Source organism: Mustela nigripes, chromosome 4, assembly GCF_022355385.1.
Source record: "Mustela nigripes isolate SB6536 chromosome 4, MUSNIG.SB6536, whole genome shotgun sequence".
NCBI classification, from domain to species: domain Eukaryota; kingdom Metazoa; phylum Chordata; class Mammalia; order Carnivora; family Mustelidae; genus Mustela; species Mustela nigripes.
This window is the reverse complement of record NC_081560.1, coordinates 48,747,720-48,767,639: the sequence shown is the minus strand read 5'-3', so window position 1 is coordinate 48,767,639 and position 19,920 is coordinate 48,747,720. Positions and strand designations below refer to the sequence as shown.

The following is a 19,920-nucleotide window of genomic DNA, read 5'->3' as shown; positions in this document are numbered from 1 at the left end:
ATAAAATCCAAATCACTGGAGTTTGAATAAATTACATACAATTTAGCTTCAACATTAACTGAATTTTAATCTATTATATTCTTTGAAAATCAATTGTTTATGTAGAGCTACTCTCAATCATATGAATATTTTAATAACCAGAACATTCTATTTCCTAACTGCCTACTATGGTCAATGCTAGCAATAAAATGCTCCTTAAAAGTTTGATAGTTGAGGGGCACCTGGGTGGCTCAGTCCGTTCAGCGGCCAACTCTTGATTTCAGCTCAAGTCATGAGCTCAGGGTGGTAAGATCCAGCCCTATGTCCACAAAAATCCCTGGTTTTGTTTTTGTTTTTGTTTTCTTTGACAGACAGAGATCACAAGTAGGCAGAGAGGCAGGTGGGAGGGTGGGGGGAAAAGCAGGCTCCCTGCTGACCAGAGAGCCCAATGTGGGGCTCAATCCCAGAACCCTGAGATCATGACCTGAGGCGAAGGCAGAGGCTTAACCCACTGAGCCACCCAGGCACCTAAAAATGCCTGTTTTTCCTCTATCATTTTAATGTATATCTTGAGATGCTGCTCCTAGTTGAAGGGCACCTGGCCCGTTCAGTCAGTAGAGCATGTGATCTTGCGGTCATGGGTTCAAGCCCCATGTTTGAGGTAGAGATTACTTAAAAAATAAAAACAATTTTTTAAAATAAAATCTAATTGAAATTATGATTCTCCTTGTGCCACTATGCTTGGAATCCTTCTTTGATTAACCATAGAATTTACCACAGCCTTTTATGCAGCTCCTGAATGTAAAACTTGCAAATGTATTAAATACATTAAATACAAAATTTCACTCATAAAAATGCACCAAGGTATAACCAAATTAATTACTTTTACTATCCTAAGCTAACAAAGGACAAATAAATAGATCTTCCTTTCTGCTTACCCTTGGCACCCAGCTCTCTGTTTTGAATGAATCTTTTTGTAAAAACAAAGCAATCTATAAGAGCATTGAGATTAAACCAAAGATATGTTTTTGCTCGACTACCCTTGAGAGCAATGTAAAATAACCCCTGTTCTGAGAATGAAAACTAACTAGTCTCCAAGAGGAAAACTGTTTTGTTCCTGAGTGTGTAAGTGCCTGCAGCAGTAAGGGAGAATGAGGAAAAGAGGTCCCGTAGCGGGTGCTGCTCAGTGACATCTAAACTTGAGAATGCAGAACTGTGATGTCCTCTGCTTTGCACTGTGCGCATATCAAATTCTACAGCTTGTCTGTATAATTGCTGTCTCACAGCCCTATATTTTACACTCACTGTACATATTAGTTTCCTACTGCTGCTATAACAAATTACCACAATGAAGTCACTTAAAACAATAAACATTTATTCTCTTACAGGTCTGGAGGTCATAAATCTTAAATCAATTTCACTGGGCTAACGTCAAGCTGTCAGCCAGCCTGGTTCCTTCTGGAGACTCTGATGAAGACTCTTGTTTCCTTGATTTTTCAGCTTTTAGAGGTCACTTAATGTTCCTTGGATTGTGGTCCCTTTCTCCATCTTCAGAGCAAATCACTCCAGCCTCTGCTTCTGTCATCACCTCATGGCCTTCTCCCTGCCCCCACCCACCTTCTCACTCTGTTTCCTGAATCCCTCTGAAGGATCACTGTGATTATAATGGGCCCATATTGATAATCCAGGATAATTTCCTCACTCAAAACCCTTAAATTATTTTTAAAGATTTTATTTATTTATTTATTTGTCAGAGAGAGAGAGAGAAAGAAAGTGGTAGCAGGGGAAGGGGCAGAAAGAGAAGCAGGCTCCTTGCTTAACAATGAAGTCCTGCTTCATTCCCAGGACTCTGGGATCATGACTGGAGCCAAAGGCAGACGCTTAACTGACTGAACCACCCAGGTGTCCCTCAAAATCCTTAACTGAATCACATCTGCAAAGTCCCTTTTTCTCTATAAAGTAAGAGTCACAGGTCCCCTGAGTTAGGGCATGGACATACATGGGAACCCTATTCAGTCTTCAACACTCAGTTAGGTGTGTCTGGACTAATGATGAAGCTATGGAAGTGAGCTGCACTCTCCCATTTGTGTATTTCTAAAGTCCTACCAACCACACATACACGATTCCAAGTGCACACGAGGCAGAGAACAGAATAGGCATTTTCTGTCTTCATAATTCATGATAATAAACAATGGGGTAAGAGGAGCTATGCAGAAAAAGGCATATTTGAGCTTAAATAAAACTTAGGTCAGAGACAGAATATTTTATAATGTGTTACAATTATTATAAAGTATAGATCAGAGACAAAAATGTAACTTTAAGTAAGTGGTATTTTAATCACAATGTCCACTAAAGGAAAAAGCTAATCTTGAGAGACAAATGAGGTGTGGCTCTGATTATTTTAAGAATTAAATGAGACAATTTATGTAAGACACTAAGCATGGTTTCTAAGAGTAAATCCTCAAACATGTTAATTACTGTGATTTCTTCCAATTCTCTGAGATAAAAACGATTTTCTTTCTGTTAGCTTGCAGTGATGACTCTACACGTAGTTTATTCCTTGTCAGATAAGCACTTGCCTTACTGCTCCCAGAGAGGGTGCTGACAGTGAGCTGAAGGAAATCTCAGAAGACGGCCATCCTGGCAGACTGCGGTCTTGCCCAGCAGACCACCAGCACGATCCCTGACATGCTTTTCTTTCCTATGTTGACCTCCTTCCCCCGGGTTAAAGTTGAGGAGCCGGGCATCATCGGCTGCTACTTGGAAAAGTGCTGAGTGGCTGATGTGTGCTGTCAGCATTGTCCAAGGCCAGGAGGAGAATGTCCGCGTGGCTCCTTCCTTTCCGCTTGCATCTGGCAAAGACTTACATTGTGATGCTTAGGAAGGTGGGAAGTGATGAGAATGCATAGCTCTCTTTCCAGCCACATCATACATCCACTTAAAATGCCATCTCCCCAATAGTTTGCTGAGCGAGTAGAAACAATCATAAAAATGACAATAAGGAAACCATCATCTGAAGGGAAGTCTAGTCATTACAATTTCAAGAATTGGTCTGTTGTTCCCTATTCTCCTACTAATTGACCTATAAAAGGCTAAATGGCAATTATTCCCCATCTGAAAAGAAAAGGGGGGAGGTGCTCATAATTATTAAGTAAAAACTGCATTAAAATGCACCTATATCAACAAGCAAGGTAAATAATGGGTGTGCTACCTATAGGAATCCTCCCTTTGTCTTCCTGACCTGACACACTTCAAATTCATCACTGGGCTTGGTGGACTTGCCTTTCTGCTTGTCCGCGCACCACTATGATCTCCAAAGTTCTTCCGGCCTAACTAGTCACTTTTCATTTTAGTAAACTATGTGACATTTTCCAAAACCCTCAAGTCAGAATGGTCCATCACTCTTGTTCTTCCAAAATCCTTTCTTCTTCTCTCAAAAGTCACCTCTCTTTCCCTAGAATTCTGGCAGCCAAGTCCTTTGGTGCTCTGGTTTGCCTCCAGGACATTACTTTTCTCCTTTGTTTTTAATCGGATATGTTTCTATGTGAGACACAATAAAGGCAGAATGAGGTGTTTTTTGTCGGTTTTTTGACCCCACTGTGACATGCTCCAAAATATTTGATAAATGAGACTAGCCTCGTTAAAATGTTTTTGTCCTCTAAATGGTATTAAGGGAAACATCCAAGTATCCACATCTCCATAAGCAAGAATTATAGAATGGATCAAAAACCTAAGACTTGGTCCTCTTAATAAAAATAATTATCCCTTGTTATCTGAACAACTATCACTTGCAGAAGGTCATTACAGACATACAGATGAAGGGTTAGACAAAAGCAGTTAATTACAGAGCTAAGAAAAGAAAGGGACAATGGGATCATAAAATACTAAAAAAAAAACTTTTTAAAGTGAGGATTATAATTCCCTCTTCAAGGTTATCAATTCATTGGAGGTTTGGGGCAAGGTAAACTGCTTCTGTATAAATTATTCTCCTTTCAGAGAGTGATTAACCCATTAAATAGGTTAACCACCTAACCCAAACCCAGTTACAAAAGGATGAATCATAAGGGGGAATGAGAGGAAATACATATATATGAATATATATATATATATATATATATATATATATATCAAAGTTCAGGGTACAAAGGGATGAGGGAATTAAAAAGTAACACAAACTCAGAAGGAAAAGGTAAGTGGGGCAATATTTATTATGTCAGTGTAAAGATTAAGACCTATTAATATTTCCTGCCCAAGGCTTCAAAATTGTTCTCACTCTCTCATAAAAGTCTAGCCTCAGACAATGAGATTATATGTACACATACAATCATCCAGTGAGACAATTGGGTTACATATACCACTTCCTACTTCCTCTAGGGCTTCCTAGCATTGCTTGAAATCTAATAGGAACAGAATGTTATGAAAGAAAATGAGTCTGTACAGTCCATTTCAGGCTTATTTTCATACAATATGCTTAAATGCTCCCCTAATTTACTTGAATATCTATGTCCACTAGGTAATAAGAGAATGATTAATATGTAATGACAAAGGAACAGAAAAGGAATTGGCACACCCAGTAATTTGCATGGCAAATCATTAATATCTCCCTGCCCCTGTGGGGCCAACCTCACACTGAATAATCTTTACCTTATGTATATTAGAAATCATTGTATATATAAACCTGGTTTCTTAAACAAAATGACCATCACAGCCTATAGACCGTAGCCTGGTATTTAAGGGCAGACCCACCATACACAGTCCCAATCTTCTTTACCAGCATCTCCCAACATTTGCTTTTAAGAGCTCTCCACTCTAGACAGATTAGCACAGTCCCTGTCTCCACGCACATTTCCATCTCACTCATCTTGAGCCACCTAGAAAATAAATGGAATGCCCTCATACTTCAAAACATTAGAATAAGATATCTTAGGACCTTGGCACTGGATGTGATTTTTCAGATCATTCGATCTAGTCTCCTAGTTTATGAAGTTTCCATAGGTGACCCAATCTAGACCTAAACACCCATTTTTTCTGTTGTTTTTTTTCATCCTGAACTCTACTGCTGTGCAAATGATCTTCAGGAGTAAAATAAAAATGAAGACTTGTGATGAAGAATTACTGGTTAACTATGCAAAGGGGTAGAAATAAGGAGTGTCTCCAGGTTGCAATAAGCACACCTTGAGCTGGATCTTGGTCTCTCTTCCTTCCTCCCCCTACCTTTTTTTTTTGAGATTTTATTTATTTGATATGAGAGAGAGAGAGAGAGAGAGCACAAGCAGGGAAGCAGCAGACAGAGTGAGAGAGAGAAGCCGACTCCCTGCTGAGCAAGAAGCCTGGGAATTGAGTCCCCAGGAACCTGGGATCATGACCCGAGCTGAAGGCATATGCCTAACCAACTGAGTCACCCAGGCACCCCTGGATCTTGGTTTCTAATACCATTCTCAAATAAAAGGAACCAGGGCCCCTTGGAGAAATGGCTGATTCTAAGACTGGGTCAGGAAATATACAAGATGAGTGGGGAGTAAGGGAGTACTCAAAAAACCCCACAATGATTGGATACATCAAAGGGTGACAGGAATCAACTGAGTGTCCCCAATATCCAAAGCTGAAACAACCTGAACAACAAAGTAAATAAAGTAGTACTGGATTAAAACCCAAACAATAAAATAAATATTCACGAGCCCATACTAGTATAAATCAGTGATTAAATAAAGGAGAATAGACACATTTTGATTAGAAGAATTCCCAATAGTTTATATAAATACTCCACCCTCAAAGAAGGATAACTCCCTACTCTTTAAATGTGGACTACACATGATGACTTTGCTTCCAGGAAATACACTATGGAAAGGGGAAAAAGAGAATAACTTTCTACTAGAGAAACCTGACAAACACTACCTCAGCCAGGAAATAAAGGCTATCCTCAATAGTGATAAGTCATGTCGACAGTATATACCTTTGATATAATGTGATGAAAAGAGTACTTTACCTCTGTGGTCTTCCCTGGAAACCATATAACCCCAGTCTAACATGAGAAAATTATCAGACTGATCCAAATTGAGGGACTTTTACAAAATACCTCACCAGTACTCCTCAAAACTGTCAAGATCATCAAAGACAAAGAAAAACAAGGAAAGTCTGAGAAACGGTCACAGCCAAGAAGAGTCTAAGGAGGAGAATGATATAATATAATGTGATATCCCAGATGAAATCCTGGAATAGCAAAAGCATATTATGGGAAAACTAAGAAAATCTGAATAAAGTATGGACTTTAGTTAATAATAATCTATCAATATCCATTCATCAACCGTGACAAATGTACCATATTATTGTAAAATGCTAATAAAAGGGAAAGCTGGATGTGGGGTACCTGGAAACTCTGTACAATTTTTCTATAAATCTGAACTATTCTCAAATTAAAGCTTTATTTAATATAGAACTATATGTTTATTTAACTATAGAACATAGCCGGGGCAGTGAGAAGTTTGGAGGGGTGAGTGGGGAGAGGGATGGAAAAGAAACAAGAGGATGAAAATATGGAGCCCTCAGGGACCAGCCTGAGTCTAGCTGGAAGTCAGAGGGTCCCCAATTCCAGAGTAACGTGGCTTCACCTGCAGTCCTTCTATTTGTGATTCTTGAACTCCTCCCCACTCCACACTACACCCCCCAGCCTACTTACATCCAGTCTTTGTCTCATCCTGAAATGATATGACTCACAAACAGGCCACCCCATGATTTTAAGTAGAGACAGCAAGGGGGGCAAGGGGAAAAGGTTAAAGAGAAATTCACCCTGAAGGCCTTTCTCCCCTTCCTTCTTCCCTCCCTCCTTTCTTCCTTTCCACATCTTGTTTCCTTCCTTATCTTCTCTTGGGAAAGGATAAAGTAAACTTATTATGCCTAATATTACAGGTATGAAAATTAGAGTTTAATCAGGTCAACGAACTACTAAGAGTATTTGAAACGGAGGAAATTAGTAACACAAGTGACAAGAGAGCTAAAATGCAAGCTGGAGAACAGGGAGGAGGCTGAGAAAGGCAGAAGCAGGAAGCCACTTCCTCACCACCCCTAACCTAGAAGGCCGAGGGAGGAGGTGTTTACTGGAGCCTGGGGATGAGATGGGGTCACCTTCCAGCAGCTAGAACCACAGCTGAAGAGAATCGCTGCCAGAGGCAGAGGGGAAGAGAAAACTGTGGTGGTTTTTCCTTCCTCTTGCCCTTTCATCTCCCACTTCCGTTCAGAAGCCAGGGAAATGCAGCCGGCAGATGTCTGTCCTGCTGGAACACCGGCCAAGTAGGGAAAGGGAGGGGATGAATCTGGGGACATCAGGTCTACATGGTAGGCCACATCTTTAGAACTAGACCTAGTCTGATGCACAATTACATCTGGGCAAAGTCAGCAGATTGTTGAGGATTTTTTTTTTTTTAGGAGTTTCTTAAACACTTTCTATAAGCACCTTCTGCGATAGACATGAATAATCACTCCCAGTTTCTAACCGGCAGGTTGACATCGAGAGAGCTGTTTGTATGAGATCTCAAAGAAGGTCAGTCACAGTGCAGAGGGAGAACTGTGGGTCTGTTCCACGGGCAGCGCTATTTTCTGTTGTTCTATCTTGTCTGCACTTTAATTAAGCACAAGGTTCCTGACAGAGTAAAAGCTCAAACTGGGAGCCTGGTGCCCTGTCCAAAATAACTATTCTTCTGCCAAACTTAGCTTTGGAAAAGAGTGGTTTGATTGTTTCCTTTAAAGCCAGGATTTGCTCTAAACAATACTATAGGTCTACACATTTTAAGAAAACAAACAAAAATGACAAGCAGAGGAACCAACATATTGTAGCTTCTGCTAGTGTTCAGTCACTCTGGAGACAGACAGCCAAGACCCAAATGGGAAGATGCCTCCAATATGCAGGTAGAGAAACAGAAACAGCAGCTTTTGAGAACAGGCCTTGTCTAAGAGTCTTGTGTAGCATCTTGACAGTATATTTATTGCAAAGGTGCTCTAGAATTTCAGTGGACTCCAGGTGAATGCTCCAGCCTCTCATTCTAGGTCTTTCTCATGTTACTGGGTCAACTGGATTCTTGCTCTCTTAGCAACACTCTAAGAATTGGGAGAAGTTTGGAAGCTCCCTTAGTTTGGGTTGAAACAGCAGATCTTAGATTACAGCTCTCCTGCAGCCTCCTTGGAGGTTTTAATACAGGACCTTTCTCTGCTCACCGTGGGATCTTGGGGAGCTGGACAAAGAGGGATTTGACTGTTCCAAGGACACTGAGACAGGTAAATTCATCATACAGGCTTGAACGACTCTTAGATTCCTGGGGTGCAAATGAGGGAGTAAGAAATAATGGTGGAGAGGAGAAGTGAGTTGGGGGTAATTGGAGGGAGAGACAAACCATGAAAGACTGTGGACTCAGAAACAAACTGAGGGCTTTGAAGGGGAGGGAGGATGGGGGGTTGCGTGAGCTGGTGGTAGGTATTATGGAGGACACGTATTGTATTGCATGGAGCACTGGGTGTGGTGCATAAACAATGAATTCTGGAACACTGAAAAGAAATTTTTAAAAAGTAATAAATATTTTTAAAAAAGAAAGAAAGAAGTAATGGTGGTTGGGAAGAACATAACCTCTGGGAAGACAGGGAGCAGGTTTTAGCTCCGAAGGTCTCTTCCTTAGGGATAAATATCTATGTCTGAAAGAATTTAAAATGAAATTAACAGTCACCTAACAAACCCAAACCATGAGTTAATCTAGTATTACTAAAGTTTACCCGAAATTCAGCCTTCTCCATACCTTTTACTCGGAACATAAGGTTAGAGAGAAAACGATGATGAAAACTTAATAAAGAGTATTGGGCACCTGGGTGGCTCAGTGGGTTAAGCCTCTGCCTTCGGCTCAGGTCATGATCTCAGGGTTCTGGGATCGGGTCCCACATCGGGCTCTCTGCTCAATGGAGAGCCTGCTTCCTCCTCTCTCTCTCTCTGCCTGCCTCTCTGCCTACTTGTGATCTCTCTCTGTCGAATGAATGAATAAAATCTTTAAAAAAAAAAAAAAAAGAGTATAAATGAGCTTTATGCCTCTCAAGGTATTTTTCAGTTTAGCTTCATAAGCACTAAATACCAGCACAAGTTCTACAGGGCTTGAGCTCTATAGATGCAAATAATGATCCTGTTGACTACAAGCATTCATACAGATTACACTGGAGTAGAGCATACACATTTTCCCTCTTACTATGTACAGAATGGATTAATTTTATTTCATCTAGGCAAGGGAAATTTATTACATTTATCAATGTTAATTATTATTGTTTTTATAAAATTCATCCAACTGCACATCAACCACCTTAACATGTAAACTTAAACCAAAAGTAAAGCCACCTTTAAACTTAAAATAAAAGCTTTATTAATAAAAGTCCTCTGAAGTGATATAAAAATCACCCCTACTTCATTATCTTTTTTTCTTGGCAACTTCCTAAAATGAGTAACAGCCTCATTTGCATTTGCAAACAGGAAACTCTGCAAGCTATACCAAGAGCAAAGCTTAGTTATTAGGCCAGTTGCTTACAAATATTTTAGAACAAGCATTACTTCAGCATTTCAGTATTGGCTAAAACAGCTTTAATATGCAAGACAGGATGTAAGATGCTTAGCTGATCCAAATGCCAGTCTATGGATTTGAAAGACTAAAGATCACATCACTAGAAGGTTGACAGAAGTGACACTTTGCAAAGTGCCAATGATTTATGCCAATGTCGTGCCTGATGATACTGTTATAGACAGCACTGTCATTAAAAAGTCCCTGCTGACTGCCTTCTACATTTATGGTGCACAAATTATAGGTGAGCCCAAAGATCGAAACCTCCCTGCCTTTTAGATTTCAATGACCATGTATTTCCGGCCAGGTTAGTTACTGCATGTATCCTCCTTTCTACCTGCTTCTTTATTTCATCTATATTCACAGCAGTGAGAAGGCAAGAGATGAAATTATTCCTGCTAAGAGATGTGAAAGTTATAAGTACATTTCCTTCAAGCGCCTACAACCATACACTGGAAAGGGATATTTTTCAAATACTGGAAGTCTTTCACAATCTGCTCTCATTATGGAAAAAGACACCAAACGCAGAGCTCTGGAGTAAACTGTCAGGATTACTACGGCTTGACCTTTAGCAATGTTTATGATATTCCATCACTGTAGGGTGACATGGGCATTTCCAAAACAACTCTTAAAACAGCAAGGAGCTGCAGAGATTATCCTCTTAAATACTTCATTTTAAAAATCTTTTGCTACACTTCTGCCTCAAATATACAAATATTTATTATTTAAATAGAATTGTGTTTTTAGAAGTATTCTGTAGGCAATTTTCATTTTTTAAGTTTTTATTTAAATTCAAGTTAGTTAACATGCCGTGTAATATTAGTTTCAGGTGTGCAATATACTGTTTCAACACTTCCATACATCACACAGTGCTCATCACAATCTATAAGTCAAAGTTTTAAATGGCATTGTTCGGGCGCCTGGGTGGCTCAGTGGGTTAAGCTGCTGCCTTCAGCTCAGGTCATGATCTCAGAGTCCTGGGATCGAGTCCCGCATCGGGCTCTCTGCTGAGCAGAGAGCCTGCTTCCCTCTCTCTCTCTCTGCCTGCCTCTCCATCTACTTGTGATTTCTCTCTGTCAAATAAATAAATAAAATCTTTAAAAAAAAAAAAAAAATAAATGGCATTGTTCTAAAATCTCATTTATAGACACCAAACATTTTACCATGTGCTTGGAAAAATACTCCAAATTTTATTAACTAATCTCAATTTACTAAAGCGAAGTCGAGATGAAAGGAACTGATTATTATTTCTTTTTAACAAAGATTAAAACAAACTTACAGTTGTTGTTGTTGTTTTCCTGGAAAAAAAAACTCACACAAACTGGGAGACAATTATATGTGCTTAATTTTGTTTGAGTGACTACTTTCAGTTTCTTTATATCTTTACCTCACAAGAAAACAGAAGACTTTGAAAATACAGTTGTGAAAAGAAACCAGTCCAAAAGATTTAATTGCAATTCTAATATTTGGAATTTATAGTGTTGGTAGTATTCTTTCCTTAATATGCTACTAAACATGTACTAAACTGAGTTCATAGAATACTTTATTTATTATTTTAAGAAATTTTATATTTGGGGTGCCTGGGTGGCTCAGTAGGTTAAAGCCTCTGCCTTTGGCTCAGGTCATGATCCCAGGGTCCTGGAATCAAGTGCCGCATCGGGCTCTCTGCTCGGCAGGGAGCCTGCCTCCCCCTTTCTCTGTGCCTTCCTCTCTGCCTACTTGTGATTTCTGTGTGTCAAATAAATAAATAAAATCTTTAAAAAAAATTTTATATTTAAGAAATCACTACACGCAGCGTGGGGCTTAAACTTACAACCCTGAAGTCAAGAGTCACGTGCTCCACCGATTGAGCCAGCCAGGTGCCCACACAGAATACAGACCAAATTTTTTCTAAATGAAAATCATCAAAGATAAAATTTATGTTGAAACCTAAAAAATTTATAAAATAAGAAATACCTTTTAGATTTTTGTTTTGTTTTGTTTTTTTGAGGAGGTGAAATAGCTCAATCTAAAATAACATATGACAAGGGCACCTGGGCGGCTCAGTGGGTTGAGCATGGGACTCTTGATTTTGGCTCAGGTCATACTCTCAGGGTCATGAAATGGAGCCCTACATGGGGCACTAAGCTCAGCAGGGAGTCTGCTGGAGATTCTTTCTCTGCCTCTCCTTCTGCTCCTCCTGCCAGCTCACATGTGCTCTCTTTGTCTCAAACAAATAAATAAATCTTTAAAAATAATAATAATAACCTTATGACAGTATTAGATCAAGAGTTACTTCTCAGAAAACCAACCACACTGAGAATTTAAATACATATCACCCTCTGTTTGCTGGAGGCAGCAAAGGCTGACAGCAAGGAGGCTTGGGAATCAAAGCTTCCACCAACGGACTAGAATGTAAGGATAGCTTCAGTTCCAATGGATACAAGTGCCCAGTGGAAAGCTGAAACACCCCTCCAAGCTGGCTGATTGGCTGTACATATCAGAGGTAGGGCAGGTAGATCAGCATGTCACAGGGATGATGGGTGTGGGGGGCAAATGTTAAATGATTTCCCCCAAAATAAGTGTTACTAAAACTTTAAAATTTTAGGGGCAGCTGTGTTGCTCAGTTTAAGCTCCCAACTTTCTGTTTCAGCTCAGGTCATGATCTCAGGGTCCTAGGATTGAGCCCCACAACTAGCTCCACACTCAGCAGGGAGTCTGGTTGAGATTCTAATACTCCCTCTCCCTCTACCCCTCCCCACACTCACATGCTTTCTCTCTCTCAAAATAAGTAAATAAAAATAAATAAACAAATCTTTATTTAAAAAACTTTAAAATTTTAATTATACAGGGGCATCTGGGTGACTCAGTTGGTTAGGCATCTGCCTTTGGCTGGGATCATGATCCCTGAGTCCTGGGATCAAGCCCCACATCAGGCTCCTTTGCTCAGCAGGGAGCCTGCTTCTCCCTCTCCCTCTATTCCTTTAAAAAGATTTTAAATGATAAAATCTTTTGAATTTTTTTTAAATTATACAAATAGTGCATTAATATACCCTCCTTATTTAAAAAATTAAATATAACAGATAGGGACATCGGGGTGGTTCAGTCTGTTAAGCTGCCTTCATCAGGTCATGATCCCAGGGTCCTTGCATCAAGTCCTGCATTGGACTCCTTGCTCAGTGGGGAGCCTGCTTCTCCCTCCGCCTGCCACTCCCCTTGCTCATGCTTTCTCCCTTTCTGACAAATAAATAAATAAAATATTTTAAAAATAATTTTAAAAAACATAACAGATAAAGGTAAAATTTATTTTCACCACTGGATCCTCCAGATCTATTAAAGTTCATTACATAGGAATATTACAGTCAGGAATACTAGTTGGACTAGTATTAAAAGTATACTATACTAGGGACGCCTGGGTGGCTCAGTTGGTTAAGCAGCTGCCTTCGGCTCAGGTCATGATCCCAGCGTCCTGGGATGGAGTCCTGCATTGGACTCCTTGCTCAGTGGGAAGTCTGCTTCTCCCTCTGCCTGCTGCTCTCCCTGCTTGTGTTCTCTTGCTCTCTCTGACAAATAAATAAATAAAAATCTTTAAAAAAAATAAAATAAAGAATTCTCAGGCTAGTAATTTGTACCTCCTTATAATAAGTATTTCTCTGACTAAGAAAAAAACCTTACTTTATCTAAGCTAAAGTACAATTTCACTGGATCCATCAATAAGTAGCATCTAATGCAATAGAGAACTTGAATTAAGTCATTGGGTGAGGGTTTTTTGCCTTAACAAAATCATATTACGTTTTCAAAACACCCAGCTTGCTCCCTGTTACTGTAACAATCATATTTATAAATACTCTTCTCACCTAAAGGAAGACATGAGAATGTTGTGTTTTATATCTTGGGTCTGTAAAAGCTACAGTCAATATGTTTCACATTGTAATAACTGCAGATAATCTCAAAGCATGCAATGAAATTATTTTGTTTTTATTTGAGAGAGAGAAAACATGAGCTGGGAGAGGAGCAGAGGGAGGGAGAAGGAGAAGGAAACTCTCCACTGAACAGGAAGTCCCACGCATGGTGGTGGAGGGGGCGTGGATCCCAGGACCCCAAGATCACAACTAGACCCAAAAGTTGATGCCCAACTGACTGAGCCACACAGGTGCCCCTGAAATTATTTGTTTTAGTCCAGAAGCATCACACAAAGGTTACATTGTTTAAATGACCAAATCTCATTTCTGAGAATCAGAACGTAATGGATCGTCTGCAAACAAATCTTTAAAAATAATCCTCAAGTTTATAAGTTCTCTGACTTTCACATTGTATTATTTCACACAATCAAATCGAACCTTCTTAGTTACAGTCAGCATCAGTCTAACTTCCCTGTTTTATCTCTAACTATTCCCCTAAATAACACCACAAACTCTTACTATACTACAGTTCTCACTTCCTGGGTCACTTTTCCAGAAAAGGGGTCTTAGCATATGTTCATCTTCCCACCTAGAATCTCTTACCTACCGTGCCTTGTGTCTTGTTTTTGCAAACTCTCACAGATCCTTTCAGACCCAGTTTCGATGATACCAGCACAGTGCAGCCATCCATATCGCCACCAGGCAAGGAAGATTATGACATGCTTTGTACTTTTCTCCTCAATAAGATTTCTCTTATAATACTATGTTTATCTATTTAATAGAGTCTAAGTTTCTTGATGGTAGAGACTTCATATTTGCATTTCCAGAAACTAATGATAGCACCTACCTCAAATAAATGTTCACTCAATATTTATGGGATCAATGAATTCCTTTTCATTTCTTTTCAATGTCACTGTCCCAGATGGCTTTGCGTAAGTCTACAGACAGGAGGATAGAGAAAAGCCCCACAAGGGGCCTAAATGGACACTAGTGAGAAGCCTGTCTTGGTCAGTGAGCAGGAAGTTCACAAAAATAATTTGTTTCTTCCAAAATGCAACATTTCTTCACAACACAAAGGGTCTCAGTTAGTTGATAGCCTTAAAGACAGAAGTTCTTTATTCTGCATTACATAATTGGCATTGAAAGAAAAATGACCTTAGAATCCTAACCTTAAAAAATGTATCTTTTCCTTTGTTTAAAAAGAAAATAATGAAGAAAACTAAACTGAGGAAGGGAGCCAAGAAAAAGAAGTTATCTGGGAATTAAACAAGCTATTTCAACTTTTCAGACTGTCTAAGAACACAGAAAATGTAATAGAAACAGCAGAAACAGTCCCCCTCATTTTCTCTCATATGTAGCACATTTTTAATAAGAATATAAATAAGTAGTCTTCTAAATAAAATCTTTAAAAAACATTTTTTTAATAATAAATAAGTAGTCTTCTACACTGATTCAGACCAAACCTTTTAGTAGCTGGAGTGCAGACAGAGAGCTAAGGGTCCACTGTCTGCTTTTTTTCTTGCATATCACCGATAGGCTCAGATGCTTTTGTTTACAAGTGTGCTCTAAGATCTTCAGAAACATTTGGGAAATCCGCTCTAATCTATTAGCAGGTGTTTAAAACACTTCTGGAAAAAGCACTTCATGAATTTATAGAAAGGGAATTAACATCAAAGTCGTGAGCAAGTTAATTTACCATAAAATTAATGAAGCTTAAGCTTTTAACAATGTCTTTACACAGTCATATATTTTGTAAAATTTGCAAAAATCATTTATCCTCAACAAGCTGAGTCGACTGTCTCTTTGATTCTGAGTTTCCTCCCATCACATTTTCCCTTAAAGTGGCCACAAACATTTTGAAATCCAAGTGGAAGGTATATTGGCATACATTTAGATTGGGCTTAGTGAGATAGTTATGTGGTGTGCAGGTAACTTCTATGAAGAAGTAAGTAATGACCAGCTGTTCCCAACACGAGAATGACTTTTGGGAATGCATCTGGCAGCCATTGTGCAAACTAACCCAGTGTTGGGATTTGAAGGGGCAGGGACAGATCTTGTTCTGTCATATGTTTGGAGAATAGGATGGAAGCTCCTACTCACTGTTGCCCAGGTATGCTTGCCCTATGGCCTCTGTTCCTTTGCTCTTCTTATTTCTCCCCCCAGCCCTGCCTTCCTACTTCCTACAGTAAAAATCTGACACAAGATCTGACAAATGTCATTTCCTCAGTGAAGCCTTCCCAAGGGTAGAATAAAATCTCTTCATCTGTTTTCCATTCTGTTGCCTTTGTTTGTGTCTCTCTTTAAAAACAAACACTAGTTGTATTTTAGTTTATTTGTGAATGTGACTACTTCTTCCACTAAACAGTAAACTCTTAAATGTCTCATTTAACTTTGAACTTCCCACCATGTCAACCATGGTGTCAAACAACAGTGCCTAGAAAACACTGATGTGAACTTAATTTTCTAAATTGGTCTGTTGTTTTGTTAACATGACGCTGAACATATTTATTCTCCTCATGCATTGTTTCTTCTGTTAGGACAGGGCTCCTGCACAAAGGTATAAACATTGAGACACAGATACACATACATATCATTGATATGTAAACAATTAAAAATCTAGTAATCTCAGTCCTAGTGGCTTCATAAAATGAAGTTCTAGGTAGTAAATTAATCTTTGCAAGACTAAGGGCTTAAAAGAAGACAGAAAAGACCATTGAAGGTCACGATTTGCATATTGATCTAACTGTATGCTTATTCTCTTACAAACACATAATTAACTTTGCTTTTATTGAATTTTGGTTCTAAACCAATTTTATTAGTCATAGTTTCATGAGTAATTTCAGTGAAGTATGAGAAACAAATGTTAGTTACGAAGGTAGCATGTATACTAATGCAAATGTACTGCTTTGTAGGTATTGGATTTGATCAATAGCTGTGTTCCATTTCTTACAGTATTTCTTGGGGAAGGAAATATTTCATAGTTAGGACTAAATTGAGACGTAAGGTTATAATACAGAGGAGATATACAAGTAAGCCATAATTAGAAGCACCATTTATCTGTGTGAGAGCAGGAGAATTAATTACAGTAATATGATCTCTCCTCAAGTATTGGAGTTCTTTTAAATGTCTTTCCTGTGATCAGAGATAGTAGTAGCAAGTACGCTGATCTGGGAATCAGAAGACTGAAGCCGTGCCATTTATGAGTTGTAGGACTCCGAACAAGATGATTTAACCCAATAGCTCTCAGTTTCCTCATGTGTGAAATGGGAATGATTATAATTAATATTAATACTTGTTCTGCATACCTTATAGGTCTATCTTGAGGAGTTGATTGAACTCATCTGTTGACTCATCAGTAAGAATTAAGTACCTATGCCAGATAATGGAGATTAAAAAGATTTGTAAATGGGGCGCCTGGGTGGCTCAGTGGGTTAAAGCCTCTGCCTTCGGCTCAGGTCATGATCCCAGGATCCTCATTGGTACAAATCCCTGCTTCCATGACTTAAGCAAAAGACAAACATTTCAGCATTTTCTCCCTAACCTAACACCAATGCTAAACTCGTCTTATATATGGAGGAAATTCTAAGTGTTTGTATACGCATATACACACATAAATATACAACACATATTATGTGTATAGTATACATATACTATATGGAGAGACTACATGATGAAGCAGAAAATAGAAAATTAGAAAATCAAAAAACCTGGATTATAGTCCTAACTCTGCAGTGCATACATACAACACATATTATGTATATACTATACATAGTATCTGCATATATGTGTAAAATATGTGTGTAAATTCATGCATATGTATGTATATACATATATATGTATATATGTATACAAGTACACACATACACAAATATCTATATGTCATCCTCCAAAGCCTCAAGATTTGCCCATGGTTGAATTCTAAGGCAGGAACTGCCATAGATTAAATTTGTACCAGGATGGCTCCAGTGGGAGAGCCTTTGCATATGCTGTGTCCTCTTCCTGGAATACTCTTCCCCGCATATCCGTGGCAAAATACTTCTTTCAAAACTCAGCTCCAATGTCAGGTCCGTGGCACTGCCTTCCCTGACTCTCCCAGATAGATAGAATCTCTGGTAGCTAACACCTTTATTATAGAGCTTACTCACTCTTGCTCTTGCATGCACATGGGCTCTCTCTCTCTCTCTCTCTCTCTGTGTGTGTGTGTGTGTGTGAGCATTCTGACTAGCTAAATTCACTTATACATTGCTTAGTCCATGCAATAGTCAGTGTTGCACAAAAGTGCAAGTTGTGCTAACCATTCTTATGGTAAAGTAAGTCAGGCTGCTTCCCTAAAAAGTCTGAAATTATATGCACATTTATAAAGACATCAGTACTACAAATGAGCTGCACCATTACATGAAATGATGGAATGTTCTGTCCCTCACATTAGGCCAGGTGGAATGTTCATTCTACTCATTTTGAAGTGCTGGTCTAGGAAAATCTTTACACATTTGAGGCCCCAGAGGGTTATCTCATTTACTTTAAGACTACCTCTAAATATGAAACTATTACTTAAAATTACTTTTTATCCATTTACTCAAAATTACCTTGTATCCATCCATTTCTTGTTCTATGAAAATGCTTATTTTTAGCATTCCATCATTTTATACCCCAGGGAAACATATAATACTTTTCCAAACAATCCAGCTTTGTTTTGAACCAAATATCTTTATTAAAGATTTCATTTATTTATTTATTTATTTAAAAGAAAGAGAGAGCGCACAAGCATGCACTTATTAGGGGAAGGATACAGGGAAAGGGAGAGAGAGAATCTTTAGCAGACTCCCCACTGAGTGCAGAGCCCAATGCTGGGCTCAGGCTCGATTCCACAACCCCAAGATCATGACCCAAACTGAAATCAAGAATTGGACGCCCAACCAACTGAGCCAGCCAGGCACCCCACGTCTGAATCTTTCAAAGTTACTAATCTATCTCTAGTCAAAATATTCTAGAAATCCAAACTTCATAGTCTTCATTAAACTTCACAGTCTAATACACAGTCTAATTCACAGAAGTATTTAGATATGAATGTCATGATATCTGGGGCTTGCTCTAAAATAATTCATCAAGACCCCATCTCAAATAGTGGAAAGGATAGGTGAATCCAGATTGGCAAAATATTATGACATAGTGAAGCTAAATGAGGGATATACAGGGATCCATCATATTATTCTCTCTACTTTTATGTATGTTTGAGTGTTTCTATATAAAAGTTTTTTTTTTAATGTAATGCCTCAACACAGGGCCTGGCACATCCAAAATTCTTAACAAACATATGCTGCATAAAGTATATTAATAAGTGCAAATGTTTTGAGTTCTAGTGTGAATTACTATAACCACTAAAAAATTATATTATCTTCCTGCGTCTCTTTAGTGTTTACTTACCTGGTATGTTATCTAATTCTTCGATCTTATTGCCTTCTTTTGTGACCTAGAAATTACATCAAAGGGTGAAGGGATGCTTGTATCTCATCAACAATTAACATTTATAGAATGCTCACTATGTAAACAACCAGCACTCTCCTGGACTTTTTTTTAATATATAAGTCAATAGCATAGAGTGAACAAAGAAACATCTTTGTGAAACCACAGGAAGACGATGGATGAAAAACAAAGGTCACTCCAATACATAGAGAATGCAAAAAAACAAAAAAAAAAAAAGAGAGAGAGAGAGAGAATGCATTCCATCACACTTGTGTTAATTACTACATGCTCTCATTCTAATATACTTGCCATCACTTGCTTACTGTATTAAACCAAATGAGCCTGTTGCCACTACATCAAAACCGAAGCAAACTGACTAAACTCACTATGTACTGGGGCGCCTGGCTGGCTCAGGTGGTGGACTGATTTTGGGGTTGTGAGTTTGAGCCCCGTGTTGGGTGTAGAGATTACTTAAAAAAATAATAAACTTTTTAAAAAAGATAAAATAAACTCATTATGTATCAATTTTAGTACTAAATACTACTTTTGAAATGATCTGTCACTCACAACTGTGTTTTTTTACCATATTCATAATGTTTTCATTGCACCAATGTGGCCATTCAGTTTTCCTTGACACTTGAGATCTATTCTTTCAGCAAATTTCAAGCATATAATACATTATTATCAAGTGTAGTCATCATGCCATATACATTAGGCCTCCAGATCTTATTCATCTTATAACTGATATGGGCACTGTATACATGAAATTTGTTAAGAGAGTAGATCTCAAGTGTTCTCACCAAAAAAAAAAAAAAAAAAAAGTAACTATGGAAGATTACAGATATATTAATTATTTTAATTACAGTAGTCATTTTACCATGTATACATATATCAAGACATCATGTTGTATACCTTAAATATAATTTTTATTTGTCAAAAATAAATTTGTAAAAACCTATCTAAAGACAGACTTTCAAGAATAACTCCTTGTCACCATGCACCTTGAAAAAGAGGCT

General features: G+C 38.4%; 1 long non-coding RNA gene across 1 annotated transcript in view; it reads right to left on the bottom strand.

Annotated features, from left to right (window-relative positions):
• Positions 1 to 2,855: 2,855 nt before the first annotated feature.
• LOC132015003 (uncharacterized) overlaps positions 2,856 to 19,920 on the bottom strand; it is a 50,226-nt gene continuing 33,161 nt past the window's right edge. Inside the window, exon 3 of the long non-coding RNA XR_009403518.1 lies at positions 2,856 to 2,944. This is a non-coding gene — a long non-coding RNA (uncharacterized LOC132015003). The remainder of the gene's footprint in view (positions 2,945 to 19,920) is intronic.